General features: G+C 42.8%; 1 long non-coding RNA gene across 1 annotated transcript in view; it reads left to right on the forward strand.

Annotated features, from left to right (window-relative positions):
* Positions 1-1,623: 1,623 nt before the first annotated feature.
* LOC122554960 overlaps positions 1,624-15,500 on the forward strand; it is a 15,694-nt gene continuing 1,817 nt past the window's right edge. Inside the window, exons 1-3 of the long non-coding RNA XR_006313121.1 lie at positions 1,624-2,011; positions 8,597-8,757; positions 14,868-14,965. This is a non-coding gene — a long non-coding RNA (uncharacterized LOC122554960). The remainder of the gene's footprint in view (positions 2,012-8,596; positions 8,758-14,867; positions 14,966-15,500) is intronic.

Here is a 15,500-nt window from a genome sequence, read left to right on the forward strand (position 1 = left end):
CTACCCTTCGCAAATCCGTGCTGGCTGTCCCTAATCAAGCAGTGTCTTTCCAGATACTCATAAATCCTATCCCTCAGTACCCTTTCCATTACTTTGCCTACCACAGAAGTAAGACTAACAGGCCTGTAATTCCCGGGGTTATCCCTATTCCCTTTTTTGAACAGGGGCACAACATTCGCTACTCTCCAGTCCCCTGGTACCACTCCCGTTGCCAGTGAAGACGAGAAGATCATTGCCAACGGTACTGCACTTTCCTCTCTTGCTTCCCACATAATCCTAGGATATATCCCGTCAGGCCCGGGGGACTTGTCTATCCTCAAGTTGTTCAAAATGTCCAGCACATCTTCCTTCCTAACAGGTATCTCTTCTAGCTTACCAGTCCATTTACCACTCTCCTCTTCTACAATACGGTCCCTCTCGTTCGTAAATACTGAAGAGAAGTACTTGTTCAAGACCTCTCCTATCTCTTCCGACTCAATACACAGTCTCCCACTACTGTCCTTGATCGGACCTGCCCTCGTTCTCGTCATTCTCAGGTTTCTCACATACGCATAAAATGCCTTGGGGTTATCCTTGTTCCTATCCGCCAACGATTTTTCATGCCCTCTCTTAGCTCTCCTAATCCCTTTCTTCAGGTCCCTTCTGGCTATCCTGTATCCCTCCACTGCTCTGTCTGAATCCTGTTTCCTCACCTTATGTAAGCCTCCTTCTTCCTCTTTACCAGACATTCAACCTCTCTCGTCAACCAAGGCTCCCCCACCCGACCATTTCTTTCCTGCCTGATAGGTACATACATATCATGGCCACGTCGTATCTGCTCTTTGAAAAAGTTCCACATTTCCACCACATCCTTCCCTGACAGCCTATGTTCCCAACGTATGCTCCTCAAATCCTGCCTTACAGCATCGTAATTTCCCTTCCCCCAATTATAAAATCTACCTTGTTGTGCGCACCTATCTCTCTCCATCACCAAGGTGAAAGTCACAGAATTGTGGTCACCATCACCAAAATGTTCACCCACTAACAAGCCCACCACTTGTCCCGGTTCATTACCGAGTACCAAATCCAATATGGCCTCCCCTCTGGTTGGACAATCTACATACTGTGTTAGAAAAGCTTCCTGGGCACACTGCACAAACACCGCCCCATCCAATCTACTTGATCTACAGAGCTTCCAATCAATATTTGGGAAGTTGAAATCGCCCATGACTACTACCCTGTGGCTTCTGCACCTTTCCAAAGTCTGTTTCCCAATCTGTTTCTCCACATCTCTGCTGCTATTGGGGGGCCTATAGTAAACACCCAACAAGGTGACTGCACCTTTCCTATTTCTGACTTCAGCCCATACTACCTCCAAAGGCAGATCCCCCTCGAACTGCCTTTCTGCAGCCGTTATACCATTTTTAATTAGCAACGCCACCCCCCCCTCCTTTTTTACCACCCTCCCTAATCTTACTGAAACATCTGTAACCAGGAACCTCCAACAACCATTCCTGTCCGTCTTCTATCCACGGTTCTATCCACAGATCGCACCTTTAACATAAGAAAATGGAATAGGAAAAGTGCTTCACAAAAGTATTAATCTGAGACTGAACCACATGCAATATCAGGCCAAGTGAGTGGAATAAAAAAGTGGGTGTTAAGTAATGGTCTTAAAGGGGGAAAAGGAAATAGAAAGATAGAGAGGTCTAGGGAGGGAATTCCATAGCTTGGGGCCCATTGGCAGCTGAAGGCTTGGTTGCTATAGCTGCAGGAAAGGGAAATCAGAGGTTACAAGAGATCAGAATTGGAGGACTGCAGAGGTCACTTTTTACTTCAGTAGTTCTTAAAAGCCAGGGAATCTCAAGGAAACAGATCTTTGATTTTTTTTCTCAATTTATTTTAGAGTTAAATCAATAAAGGTACTTATCAAAATAATCAAATGCGTTATGAAGGTGGCCAATCTATAATCAGCTCACAACTAAAATTTCTGACTCAGAAAAAGGATTAATGGCCTTTCCAGTCCATTCAGGTATGAAGTGTTCCTTGAAGAATAATCCAGAATAATATATTAATTGGCAAGCTTCCTCCTTCAGGATCTAAGTTACTTTTTTGACTGCCTCACTTCACACTTTTGCTTCCATTGAAGCATAGATTGCTGTATTTTTTGCATTCCCTTCCTTAATTTGATGGTACTTCCCTCTGATTCTTTTGACTAATGATCTCAGCAAGCTGACTTGTCTCACGAATAACTCATTTTGTGCTGGTCAGAAGTTGCAAATGTTAGTCAGAATATTAACTGTGAAATCAGAGCGAACATCAGAGTCAGCACAGGAGACTGAAAGGTGCTCTTTGAGGATTTTATTTTTTTGATCCATAAATCATGCTTACACTTTTTCTCAAGTTTACTTCTTACCCACAATTCCCTCAAAACCATGATACCGTGTGTGCTCGGGAGGTCCAGCTTGCTCATATCGCCGTGGTTATTGTGAATATCACTTCCTGTTTATTCCATTAGGGGGCACAGTTAGCTAACTTTTCATTCTCATCCCATATGATCACCCGATCAAATGAGTTAGTGTAACGGCCTTAAGAAGTCGAAGGAGAAATGAAAGTTTGTAAATTGGGCTTAAATCATGTCTTTTGTTCATAGCAACTTAAGCTGTAAATTAAGTGCTTCCCAGGAGCATTTTAAATTAGACGTTGAGCCAAATAAGGCAATATTTCAACAGATGTCTAAAATCTTGTTCAATTGATAGATTTTAAGGAGAGTTTTGAGGAAAGTGAGGCAGAGAGATTCAGAGAGGGACTTCCGAGGCAGTTGAAATCAACTAGGAGAAAGTGAGGACTGCAGATGCTGGAGATCAGAGTCGAGAGTGTGTTGCTGGAAAAGCACAGCAGGTCAAGCAGCATCCGAGGAACAGCATCATCGAATGAGCCCTTCATCAGGAAACTCCCGACCCTAGGCAGCTGAAGGCATAACCGCTAAAAGAGCAAGTAAAGTCAGAGATGCTCATGAGACCAAAATTAGATGAATGTAGCTATTTTTGGCAGTCTGGGTGAGAGGATGTTTACAGAAATAAATATGATGTGGAGGTGCCGGTATTGAACTGGGTTGGACAAAGTTAAAAATCGGATGCTGCTTGACCTGCTGTGCTTTTCCAGCAACACACTCTCGACTCTGATCTCCAGCATCTGCAGTCCTCACTTTCTCCTAGTTGATTTTTATAGTCCAATAGGTTTATTTGAAAGTGCAATCTTTCGGAGCCCTACCTGACGAAGGAGCAGTGCTCCAAAAGCTGTACTTTCAAATAAAGCTGTTGGACGATAACCTGAGGTTATTTTTATTAAAGACCTTTTTAAATCTTTTACAAAACATCTACATACAAAAAAACCCAAAAAACGCCAGAAAAGTAGAGGCAGTACAACAAGCTCATAACGCGATACTATTAGTATTGAACGATCTACTATTCTACCAGAACAAACATATCTACTTAAACTAAACTGCAAACAAATTAAATAAATATTAAATTAAATTAAATTCAAGTAACTTAAATTAAATTAAATCTTACTACTTTATTCTATTTCACTCATCACACCTCCACTGAGGATCCCATCCCAGCTTTTTCCCCCAGCCTCTCCCTCCCAGGGCCCCACAGGCACCCATACTAATTCCCACGGCTATACCATGGCTCTAAGTAATATTGCTGGTAAGTCTGCATCAATATAGTTTAAAGGGCCGCCATGTCTTGTAAAACTGCTGCCTTTTGTGGTGCACCATATTTGTGAGGTAGTCTTGGGGGAGATGCTCCATCACCAGCCTATGCTAACCTATAAGAACTGGTGGTTTTTCTGACGTTCAATTCACTAGAATCTTCCTTGCACAGTGGGTAAGCATGTTACATAATCTCTTCCTGTGTTTCCCCAGAGAGGGCAAATTTGGCAACCCAAAAAGAAGAAATACTAGATCCACATTAATTTCAATCCCCAAGATGTCCTTTAGCTCCCTTACTATAGCACTCCAGTATCTCTGGATCTTACATGACCAGTGGCAGTGTGTAAGAGTGCCTATACTAATGTTACACCCTGATGACGTTCCTCTCTTAAACTCAGCTAGCCCCTCTGGCACAGCCGGTTTGGCGCGGCCCATTTCGGCGCGACCCATTTCGGCGCAGCTCTTATTTATTCCTTTTCAGGCTTACTTACAAGCATTAATGAAAGCAATAAAAAGAAAAATAATATTTATCCTTTTCAGTAAAAATGTCAAAATGAAAATAAAAATGAAAGAAATAAGGCAAATACAAAATTGTTGATGGCATTTTAGCGGGTTTTATTTTATTTCAATAACTTGTAAACTTAATATGTTTTATATCAATATATTTTAATAATTTTATTAATAATAGTTTAATAACTACTACTGAATAATTACAAAACAGTTGTGCCAAATGGGTTCTGCACCGAAATGTATTTTATTTTAATATATTTTAATAATTTTAATAATTTAATAACTTTAATAATAGTAGTTTAATAACTAGTACTGAATAACTACAAAACAGTTCTGCACCAAAATGGGTCTGCGTCGAAATAGGTCTGCGCCAAAATGTGTCGTGCCAAACCGGCCGCGCCGAATTGCTCGCGCCGAATGGTCCCACTCCGTCTTCAATTGCATGGCCTGCGCTCTGTTACATACTGAAATTTTCCTTACATTTCCCCATACATCTTCACATACCTCTGATGAAATATCCTCTCCTAGCACTCGATTCCACGTCCTACAGAGTCCTTCCACATCCTCCAGGGCACGACCTTTCTGTAAATGATACAAGATACTGACTGAAAGAGCACCCATACACCGGAGTACTCTTTTTTCCGCAGCTGACTTCTAACATGAGGCAGGAGTGTGGTCTTCCTCTGTATATAATCCCTTATCTGAAAGTACCATAAAAGGTCCCTATTAGACTGTCCATATTTCTGGTTTAACTGACTAAATGATACTAAGACGTCCCCCTCAAACAAATCTCCCAGGCATGAGATTCCCTTATTCTCCCATAACTTAAAGCCGGAGTCTTTTGCCCCATGTTTAAATGATTGGGCTCCCACCAACTGGGTAAATGGCGAGGTCTTAGACCAATTGCCCTCGTCTTGCTTCATTATCCTCCAGGTTTTCACCATATTTAAAATGATTGGATTCTTATAGTGCTCGGTCACAGATTTTATCTTATTCATAAATAATAAATTAACTCGAGGACATCTCAACTGCAAGGCTTAAACGTCAAGCCAAATTGACTCTGAATTCTCCCGTATCCAGTCACCAACATATGCTAACAGGATGCTTATTTGATATTTCTTCAAATCCATAAGATCCATCCCTCCCTCACCCTGTGAAAGCTGCAACTTAGTAAATTTAATTACAGGATGCCTGTGGCACCAAATAAATTCCCCAGCCAACCATTGAGCCTCAATAACACTTGTCTTGGTAGCAACAACGGGAGCATTCTCATGGGGTACAACAGGCAAGGAAGAACATTCATTTTAATTAGGGCTATTTGGCCCAACCATGATAACGGTAACCCCTCCCACCGCTGCAAATCCTGTTTTATCCTCTCCAATAGTTGTACATAGTTAGTACAGCTGGTGAAAGGAAGGGATAATAAAAGTTCCCAGATACAAAAAACCTTTTAATGACAATCTAAATGGGAACTGCATTCCATCCTTCAGATTAGGCACCCCTACTAATTCCCCCACCGGCATGGCTTCCAATTTTGTAAAGTTGATCCTATATCCTGAGAAATCGCCAAATAAATTAATTGTTTGATTCAATCAAGGAACAGATTTCTCCAGGTTGGCCAAGAACAAAAAAGAATGTCGTCAGCATATAGGATGATCTTATGCTCCTCCATTCCCACTCTTGGCGCCATTATTTCAGGATCCCTTCTTGATAGCCTCAGCTAGTGGCTCAATTGCCAAGGTGAATAACAGCAGTAAGAGAGGACTATCTCTCCCAATACTAAAGTTATCTGACTTAGCACCACCTTAGGATCATTATACAATACTGCCACCCACCTATAAAGGATCCCCCCAAACCCAAGCGTTCTAGGACCCCAAACAGATACGGCCATTCTATCCGATCAAGCACCTTTTCTGCATTTAGGGAGACTACCAAACCTGGGATCAATCTTTGCTGGCATACCTTCACTATGTTCAGTACCCTCCTGATATTATTGGAGGAGCTATGGCCCTTAACAAAACCGGTCTGATCTTCTTTTATAATATGGGGCAGGACCTTTTCCAACCTCCGAGCCAGCATATTAGATAGAATTTTTAAATCTACATTCAACAGTGAAATTGGTCTATAAGAAGCACATTCTTCAGGGTCTTTCCCTCTCTTTAAAATGAGGGAGATATTAGCCTCCCTAAGAGAAGGAGGCAGAAATTCCTATGCACATGAATAGCTAAACATCCCCAGAAGTGGTTCCACCAATACATTTATGAATTCCTTATAGAATTCACTTGGGAATCCATCTGGCCCCAGTGCTTTGCCACCCTGGAAATGCCTTATTGCTTCCTGCACTTCCTATACTGTTATAGCCTGCTCCGTGTTTATAATGGGCAGGTCCATATTCTCAAAACAGGACTGCATTCTCGCTGCACTATATTCGCTTCCCTCTGACCGATCTAGCTCTGTGAAGTATTCCCTAAATCTAACATTGATCTTCTTCAATTCAAGGGTAATCATGCCAGCCTCCTCTCTAACAGATGTAATAGATTGGGAAGCTTTTTTCCTCCTAGCCAAATATGCCAGATATCTATCTAGCTTATCTCCAAATTCAAACAGTCGTTGTTTTGTAAAGGAGACCACTTTTTTAGCCACTTCTGTGTGCAATGAGCTGAGAGCCGCCCGGAGGTCCATAACCCGCTGCAACTTAACCAAAGGCAGCCTATTATAATATGTTTCCTCAGCTATCTGCAGCTGGACTTCCATCATCCATTGTTGCTCCACCCTCTGCCTCTTTCTAGTCACAGAATACGAAATGATTCCTTGTAAATATGCCTTCGTTGTATCCCAACGTATTGCCGGATTACTGGCCATACCTGAGTTGATATTCCAGAAGGCCCTGAACTCTCTTCTGATGCATTCAACAAATTTGCTATCCCTTACTAGAAATGGGTCCATGCGCCAGTGCTGTGCAACTTGTGTGAGTTGGAGTAGAAAGTAAAGTCTCTTCCATTAGGGTGGAGATGCCTCCACACATCCACTAATCCCAACTCCTCACACATGTCCACCAACTGCTTAGATTGCGCGGGTAGACCTGCCAGGCCCCTTGGCACCCTGTCAACTTCGGGATCTATTAGGCAATTAAAATCCCCTCCTAAGATCATGCGATGCTCCTCAAGATTCATTAATTTAGCAACTGCATCAATTAGAAATTTAAGAGGGTGCGCCGGGGGACAATATACATTCAAGATGCCATACACTTCTTTAAGAATGATAAACTGTCCATGTTTGTCTTTAATCTGCTCCATTACCTGAAAATGGAGGTTCCTTCTTACCAGTATAGCTACTTCTCTACTCTTAGAGCTGAAGGAGGAGAAGAAACCCATTTGCTGCAGTTTCAGATGGTCTTAATCAGTTGGATGTCTCTCTTGCAGTATGGCGATGTCCACCCTTTTCTTCCTAAGGCTTGACAGCACCTCCTTTCTTTTAATAGGGGAATGGCTCCCTTTTATATTCCAGGTGCTGCATCACCTGAACAAATCACGAGCCATGGTCATCCAGGGCCTGCGGTTTCCCAAGAGGAGGAAGCTTATCTGAGGTGTGATGAACGACAAAGACATTAACTTTATGAAGTCTAAAAACGACTCCTGAAAAACTAATCACTACATTTACTGAAGCAAACACCAAAATAACCCCCAATTCACTAGGGATCTTCCCCCCTGCCAATAGGGGTCACTCCTCCCAATCCTTGCTACCATCTTAACTCTCTGTAGCTGAGGCGGTGCCCTAGCCCCAGGCAATTCACAAATGAGAAAAACCTGTTAATTACATTCTGAGAGTTAACAATAGATGCCCATTCCTACCCCCCACCCCACTCATCTCAACCACTGATATAGCCACTCCCATTACAAAATTAAAAGGACAGCAATGAAAAAAAGAGGGGCGCTAGATAACACCCAACTGACTGATATATAAAATAATTCCGGTTTTGCATCAAGGTGGTACATATAAAGCCAATAGCCATAAAAAAGGGGAGAGAGTAGAGAAAAGAAGGGGCAGAAAAAAACCTACACCATTGTCCGCAATGATGCCCCCTCCCCTCCCACCCGACTCAAATTCTTAAATTCAAAGAATTCACAAAGTCCTTCACCTTTTCTGCAGAGTCAAAGTTATATACCATCCCCCCATGGGCGAAATGCAACACGGTCGGGTACCTCAAGAAATATTGAATGTTCAGGTCCCTTAATTCTTTCTTGACTTCATCAAATGCCATTCTCTTAATTAGGGCTCCTGAGAAATCCTGAGAAAATATTATCTTTGAGAGCCTTTGTACATTAAAGCCTGTGAATTTCTTCCCAGTCTTCTTGCTGTTTCAACTATTAACTGTTTTTCTTTATAATGCAGGAGCTGCACTAGGACCGCTCGGGGGCGCGGGTCCGACCTGGACCTGCACATTGCGATCCGGTGGGCCTGCTCCACGCTCACCAGGTCCAACTCCAACTCTAGCCCCTCCAGGATGTCGATAAGGTCCTCACCTTCTTCACTTTCCGGAATATCCATGAGTCGTAAGTTTTTTCTCCTATTTTTATTCTCCAGGTCGTCGACTTGTTCCAGAAGGACCCGAACCTGCTCTTCCAGCGTTTGGATCCTTCCTCCCGAGACCTCTGCCATGGTCCTCTCCTCCACTCTTCGGTCCAGTGGTTGGATTTCCTGCATATGCTTTTTCAGCATGGCAGATAGTGGTTCGACTGCTGCTTCAATCTTCTCTCGGAGTTTGGCAAACTGCGATAGTAAATGCTGCTGTCCTGTTAGACCCAAAGGGGCTACCCCAGGAGTTTCAGCACTGGCTGTAGGCACCCCTGATGTAGTGGGGAGTGCCATGTCTGCTGTACTCCTTCAGGCCCCTTTCCTTTATTCAATTTCATTCTGGTCTTAAAGCTATCATACACAATTTCAGCAGCTCCAGATGATCAGCAAGTTTAAATTAGCACATATTTCTCCTGGGGGTGGTTGGTGAGTGGGGTGTAAAGATCCACTTTGCCGGGGGGTATGGCACAGAGCCCAGCACAGCAGGCCACTCAGACCGCCACCATCTTAGATCTCTGTGTTATATGATTTTTAATTCAGAATTAGATAGATAAGAGGGAGGCCAAGGATTGATTTGACAACAAGAATAACAATTTTTTTTGAAAACTGTTGCTTGATTGGGAGATAGTTAGGTCTTTGAGCACATTGGTGATGAACAAATGGACTTTATTCAAATAAGGACATGGGCACCGTTTGAATTACTTCATGGAAGGGAGAAGATGGGAGCTGACTCGAAGGTTTAAAGTATTATATCCATGATTTTCAATTTAGACTTTCTGGAGAACCTTTGAAAGAAACAAATTTAAAGGATACCAAATCTGAGGAATATGTGACATTTTGCCTTTTCTTCAAAAATGTTTCAATAGTTGCACATTTGTTCAGAGAAAAGGAAGGGTAAAGCTTCCTTATATTCCATCCTGATAATCTGCTTTACAAACCTTCTCCCTGTTTGGTACGATTTCCTTCTGCACCCGCATCAACTCTATTTATTGCCTTTTTGAACAACATTGACAACTGAATGCCAGGTTGTGCTGGGTGATGTCAACTTATTTGTCAGATTCATGCTTTCCAAATCATGAGTTCATTCAGTCTAAATTTAGAACCAAAATACAGAGAAGACCATTATTCCATTGTCCAGGTTTGATATGAAATCAAGCCTCTGAGGTGAGTGGGTAGTGTTGATAAACAAATAGTTTAACACAAGCTGTTTGAGAATTCAAGACCCTATTGTTTCTTCATTATAAACATGCAGCTGATTTTCACTGAGAATATCTTAAATATAGCTCAAATAAATGTAAAATAAACAAAAAAAATAACATTTAGGGATAAACATTGCGTAGTTGAGCGAAAAGATTAAAAATAAAGCAATTTGCAGTCAAACTTTGAGATATTTTGGATAGAGAAAGGATAGTCACAAAAGCAATAAATAATTTAAACACACAGATAGAATATGCTTTGAATGCAGAACACAGGAGTGGAATTTTCCACTCTTTCATGTGGTGTGACCAATGGTGACAACATGGTAAAATATAATGAGAATAAACTAAATGAGAATTTCAACATCTCAAAAACATTCTATCTCATTTCCGTGCATTTGAATGTTGTCAAGAACACATATAGGCTCATTTTTAGGCAGTCACAGGTAGACAGGATAGTGAAGAAGGCATTTGATATGCTTGCCTTTATTGGTCAGTGCTTTGAGTATAGGAGTTGGGACGTCATGTTGCGACTGTACAAGACATTGGTTAGGCCACTTTTTGAATATTGTATGCAGTTCTGGTTTCCCTGCTATAGGAAGGATGTTGTGAAACTTGAAAGGGTTCAGAAAAGATTTGCAGGGATGTTGCCGGTGTTGAAGGATTTGAGCCAAAGGGAGAGGCTAAATAGACTGGGGCTGTTTTCCCATTGGCATGAGGGGTGACCTTATAGAGGTTTATAAAATCAAGAGGGACATGAATAGGGTAAATAGACAAGGTATTTTATCCAGGGTGGGGTGGGGTGAGGGGGTTCAAAATTAGAAGCATAGGTTTAATGTGAGAGGGTAAAGATATAAAAGGGGCAACCTTTTCAAGCAAAGGGTGATGCATATATTGAATGAGCTGCCAGAGGAAGTGGTGAAGGCTGGTACAATTATAATATTTAAAAGGCATCTGGATGGGTACGTGGATAGGAAGGATTCAGAGAGATATGGTCCAAATGCAAGAAAATGGGACTAGATTTATTTAGAATATCTGGTCAGCAAGGGTGAATTGGATTGGATGGAGTGTTTCCGTGCTGTGAATTGCAATGACTCTATGAGCTCCTAATTCACCTCTCCTTCCTCAAGAAACTGTCTCCTGACGTGAATGTCTGAGCAGTAACCTGGTAGCAGCAATTTATTACTTGCTTCTCTGGGTCTTCATCCAATTCTGTCTTCATCACATGCTCCACGGATACCGACCCCTTCATCTTTCATCCAAGCAAGTGATCAATAGCAGAACATTGGCACTTTATCATGCCAACTCCCAGATCAGCTCCATAGAATCCCTGCAGTCTAGAAACAGGCCATTTGGCCCATGGAGTCCACACTGACCCTTCCAAAAGCATCCCACCCAGACCATCTGCCCACCCTAACCCTGCATTTCCCATGGCTAACCCACCTAACCTACACATCCCTGATCACGATGGGTAATTCAGAATGGCCAATCCACCTAACCTGCACATCTTTGGACTGTGAGAGGAAACTGGAGAAACCAGTGGAAACCCACAGAGAAACGGAGAATGTGCAAACTCTACACAGTTGCCCGAGGGTGGAATTGAACCCTGGTGCTGTGAGGCAGCAGCATTAACTACTAAGCCACCATGCTGCCAACTCATACACCACTTCATTCCGAAGGAACATCACTTTGGAGCTCAGGCACACCTGCACATTTCTGCCTGGCTTCTTTGCACGTAGCAACTCATGTGCAACTCATGCATCTACACAGGATACACCTTAAAGCGCTTAGCTTCATTTCCTCACACTCAATAATTTTGTGCTTACTTGGTGGCTTTCAGCTTCTGTGGCTTGCCTTATTTTCTCATGCTTAGGGAGAGGTGGCAATTTGTCATACTTTGGAGAATTGATGTGTTCCTGTATGGACCCACGTTATGTCATTGTCACCTATACAGCATGTGATTTGACCAAACTGCCGAGTGTGAAAGTCAAAGAAACCAATCCTTAATGTAGTCAAGTAGGGCTACAGCCAGACAAGGGGTGCCACCACAATCAATCATGGAGCTCACCTAATGTCAGTCATAGGTTGGTCACTGTGAGTCCTAGTATTTGGATGCAACCAATCCAGGCATTGCAGGTATGTCAATCAAGCGTAATAGACACATCAGTCCAGGGAGAGGGGCAAAGTTTCCTGCAACGACAGAAGGGAGGGATTGAGAATGATGGGTGTGATTGGAGAATGAGTGGAGAACTGTTAGTGGTGATGCAGGGGGAGGACAGCAGTGAAGTTTCTCCAGTGACAGAATAAAATATGCAGAGGCTAGGAAGGATTAGTAGGTAGCTTGGCAGGATGGGATGGACGATTGGGTTCGGATAAGGAATGAGTGGATAAATGTAAGCAATAATGAGAGTTGTCATTTATCAATCTCGATGACTGGTTTGTGCAATGGCAGGGTTAGAGTGAGTTGTGACTATGAGTGTGAATTAGCAGACGGAAGTTGGTGACGCTATCCCTTGCAGAGTATGGAAGATCATTAATCGTCTTCCTGCACTGCTGTGCATTACATTTCACCAGGGATGTGGTACCAACCCTGTTGGAAAGGAAGTGGTTGGGGGAATTGAAATGGGCAGTGACTGGCTGCAATGACGAGCATGGCCATCCCTGGCCTCCTCCATTGCCAAAACAAACCAAAGTGCCTGTTGGAGGAACAACACCTCATCTTCTGCCTGGGCACCATCCAGCCTGGAGGACTCAACATTGAGTTCTCCAATTTCAAATAACATCCCTCCCCATCTTCCCAACTCCCTTCCCAGCCTCTCCCCCTCCCTGTCACCAACCAGATTCATCCCTCCCATTGACCAACCAGGTCATACCCTCTACCTGTCTTCACCTATCCCTACTTCACCACTCTGCTCCTTGTATCTGCAGCTCCCCCCACACCCGCCCCCAGTCCTGAAGAAGGGTTACACCCGAAACATCAACTTCTGCACCTCCTGATTCCAGCCTCCTGCCTGTCTACTTTAGATTCCAGCATTTGCAGTTTTTCTGTCTCTAACCAAAAATGAGGTGAAAAGGCAAACAAGCTCAAGGGAGGGAGTTAGAGAGCTTGGAACCCAGGCAACCTAAAGCATCGGCACTGATGGTAAAGAAATTTAAATCTGGGACATTTGTTTTGGTTGTTAATAGAATCCCTACACAGTGTGAAACAGGCCATTTGGCCCAACAAGTCCACATCATTAGCAGAGGGATTGAATTCAAGAGTCGTGAAGTGATGTTGCAACTGTACAGGACTTTGGTTAGGCCACATTTGGAGTACTGTGTGCAGTTCTGGTCGCCTCACTTCAGGAAAGATGTGGAAGCTTTGGAGAGGGTGCAGAGGAGATTTACCAGGATGTTGCCTGGAATGGAGAATAGGTCGTATGAGGATAGGTTGAGAGTGCTAGGCCTTTTCTCATTGGAACGGCGAAGGATGAGGGGTGACTTGATAGAGGTGTATAAGATGATCAGAGGAATAGATAGAGTAGACAGTCAGAAACTTTTTCCCCGGGTACAACAGAGTGTTACAAGGGGACATAAATTTAAGGTGAAGGGTGGAAGGTATAGGGGAGATGTCAGGGGTGGGTTCTTTACCCAGAGAGTGGTGGGGGCATGGAATGCGCTGCCTGTGGGAGTGGTAGAGTCAGAATCTTTGGTGACCTTTAAGCGACAATTGGATAGGTACATGGATGGGTGCTTAAGCTAGGACAAATATTCGGCACAACATCGTGGGCCGAAGGGCCTGTTCTGTGCTGTATTGTTCTATGTTCTATGTTCTATCAGCCCTCGAGGCCACCTCCCACCCAGACTACTCTACATTTCCCTGACTAATGTACCTAACCTACACATCCCTGAACACTACGGGCAATTTAGCATAGCCTATTCACCTAGGCTGCACATCTTTGGACTGTGGGAGGAAACCAGAGCACCTGGGAGAAACCCACACAGACTCAGGGAGAATGTACAACTCCATACAGACACTTGCCTGAGGCTGGAATCAAATCCAGGTCCTGAGCGCTGTGAGGCAGCAGTGCTAACCACTCAGCCACTGTGCCATCCCATTCATGGTATGTGGACGTAGCTGACAATGCCCATGCATTTATTGCCCATACTTAATTGCCCAAAGGATCAAAGGAACATTTGCTAAATTGCTGATGACACAAACCTTGGTAGGAATGTAAGTTGTGAAGAGAAAATAAGGAGGTTACAGAAGGATATAAATAGGTTACGTGAGTGGACAAAGATTTTGCAAATGACATATTGTGGAAAAATGTGAAATTTTCTATTTGGTGGTAAGAAAAATAAAACATATCTAAATGGTGGGAGATTATACAGCCCCAAGATGCAGAGGGATCTGGGTATCACAGAAGGTTAGTTATTAGGTACAGCAGTTATTAGGAAAGCAAACAGCAGAGTTTTTGAATATTTTTAAGGCTGTAGTCGGTAGATTCTTGATAAGCATAGTGTTAAAGGCCATCCTTGATGTTTTATGTCGAGTGACCCTTCTTCAGAATGTACTAATTAGAGAATGTTTTCTGAAGAAGTGTCACTTGACCCAAATTATTAGCTCTGTTTTCTCTGCACAGATGCTGTCAACTTGCTGAGTTTTGCCAACTATTTCTGTTTTTGTTTTGGATTTCCAGCATCTGCAGTTTTTTTTATGTAGTGGTGATATATGTTATCATAGGTAGGTCAGAATGTGAAGTAATGGAATCAACCTTAATCTTATTGAAAGGCAGAGCAGGTTTGAGGGACCATGTCACCTGCTTCTGATTTGTACATAGGTTGATGTTGTTGTTGTAATCTTTTGATGCTCGGGGAAGGATCTCTCCTGGAAAATCTTCTTAATCTTTCAGGTAGCCTCATTCTGTGGACCTCTTGAACTCTATGCTTAGGCCCTCTTGAACTCTATGCATTTCAGAAGGATGGGAAGACTGCCGAAAACTGCTGAAAGGTAACTTGCAGAATCCTGTCTTAGTTGCACAACTGAGAAACTTTTTTTTCAATTAATACAGTCAGGGTTTTCAGACAAAAGTTGGCAGATGTCCAGTGCTGAAGAGCTAAATCATTTACTAGTTTGACAGGACATGCAAGTAACTTATTCCTTTTCTCTTAGGCTTAATTAAGCCAGGTTCAATTCTGATGTAAAAAGTAGTAGATCTGGGACATAGGCATTATCCTATAAGGTGTAATTCTTGTCTTTATGACCTTTGCCCAGATTCCATTCCTTAGTCCAAAATGAATTGCAATTTTTGACTCTATTAGTTTTGAGAAACCAATTAAAAACATTTAATTTATGTCTTTAAGAATTACTTCCTCAATTCTATCAGTGGAAATGAGTCCCTCTGCTTCACTTAGAGTTATAGAGTCATAGAGATGTACAGCATGGAAACAGACCCTTCGGTCCAACCCGTCCATGCCGACCAGATATCCCAACCCAATCTAGTCCCACCTGCGAGCACCCGGCCCATATCCCTCCAAATCCTTCC

Source organism: Chiloscyllium plagiosum, chromosome 12, assembly GCF_004010195.1.
Source record: "Chiloscyllium plagiosum isolate BGI_BamShark_2017 chromosome 12, ASM401019v2, whole genome shotgun sequence".
Taxonomy (NCBI): domain Eukaryota; kingdom Metazoa; phylum Chordata; class Chondrichthyes; order Orectolobiformes; family Hemiscylliidae; genus Chiloscyllium; species Chiloscyllium plagiosum.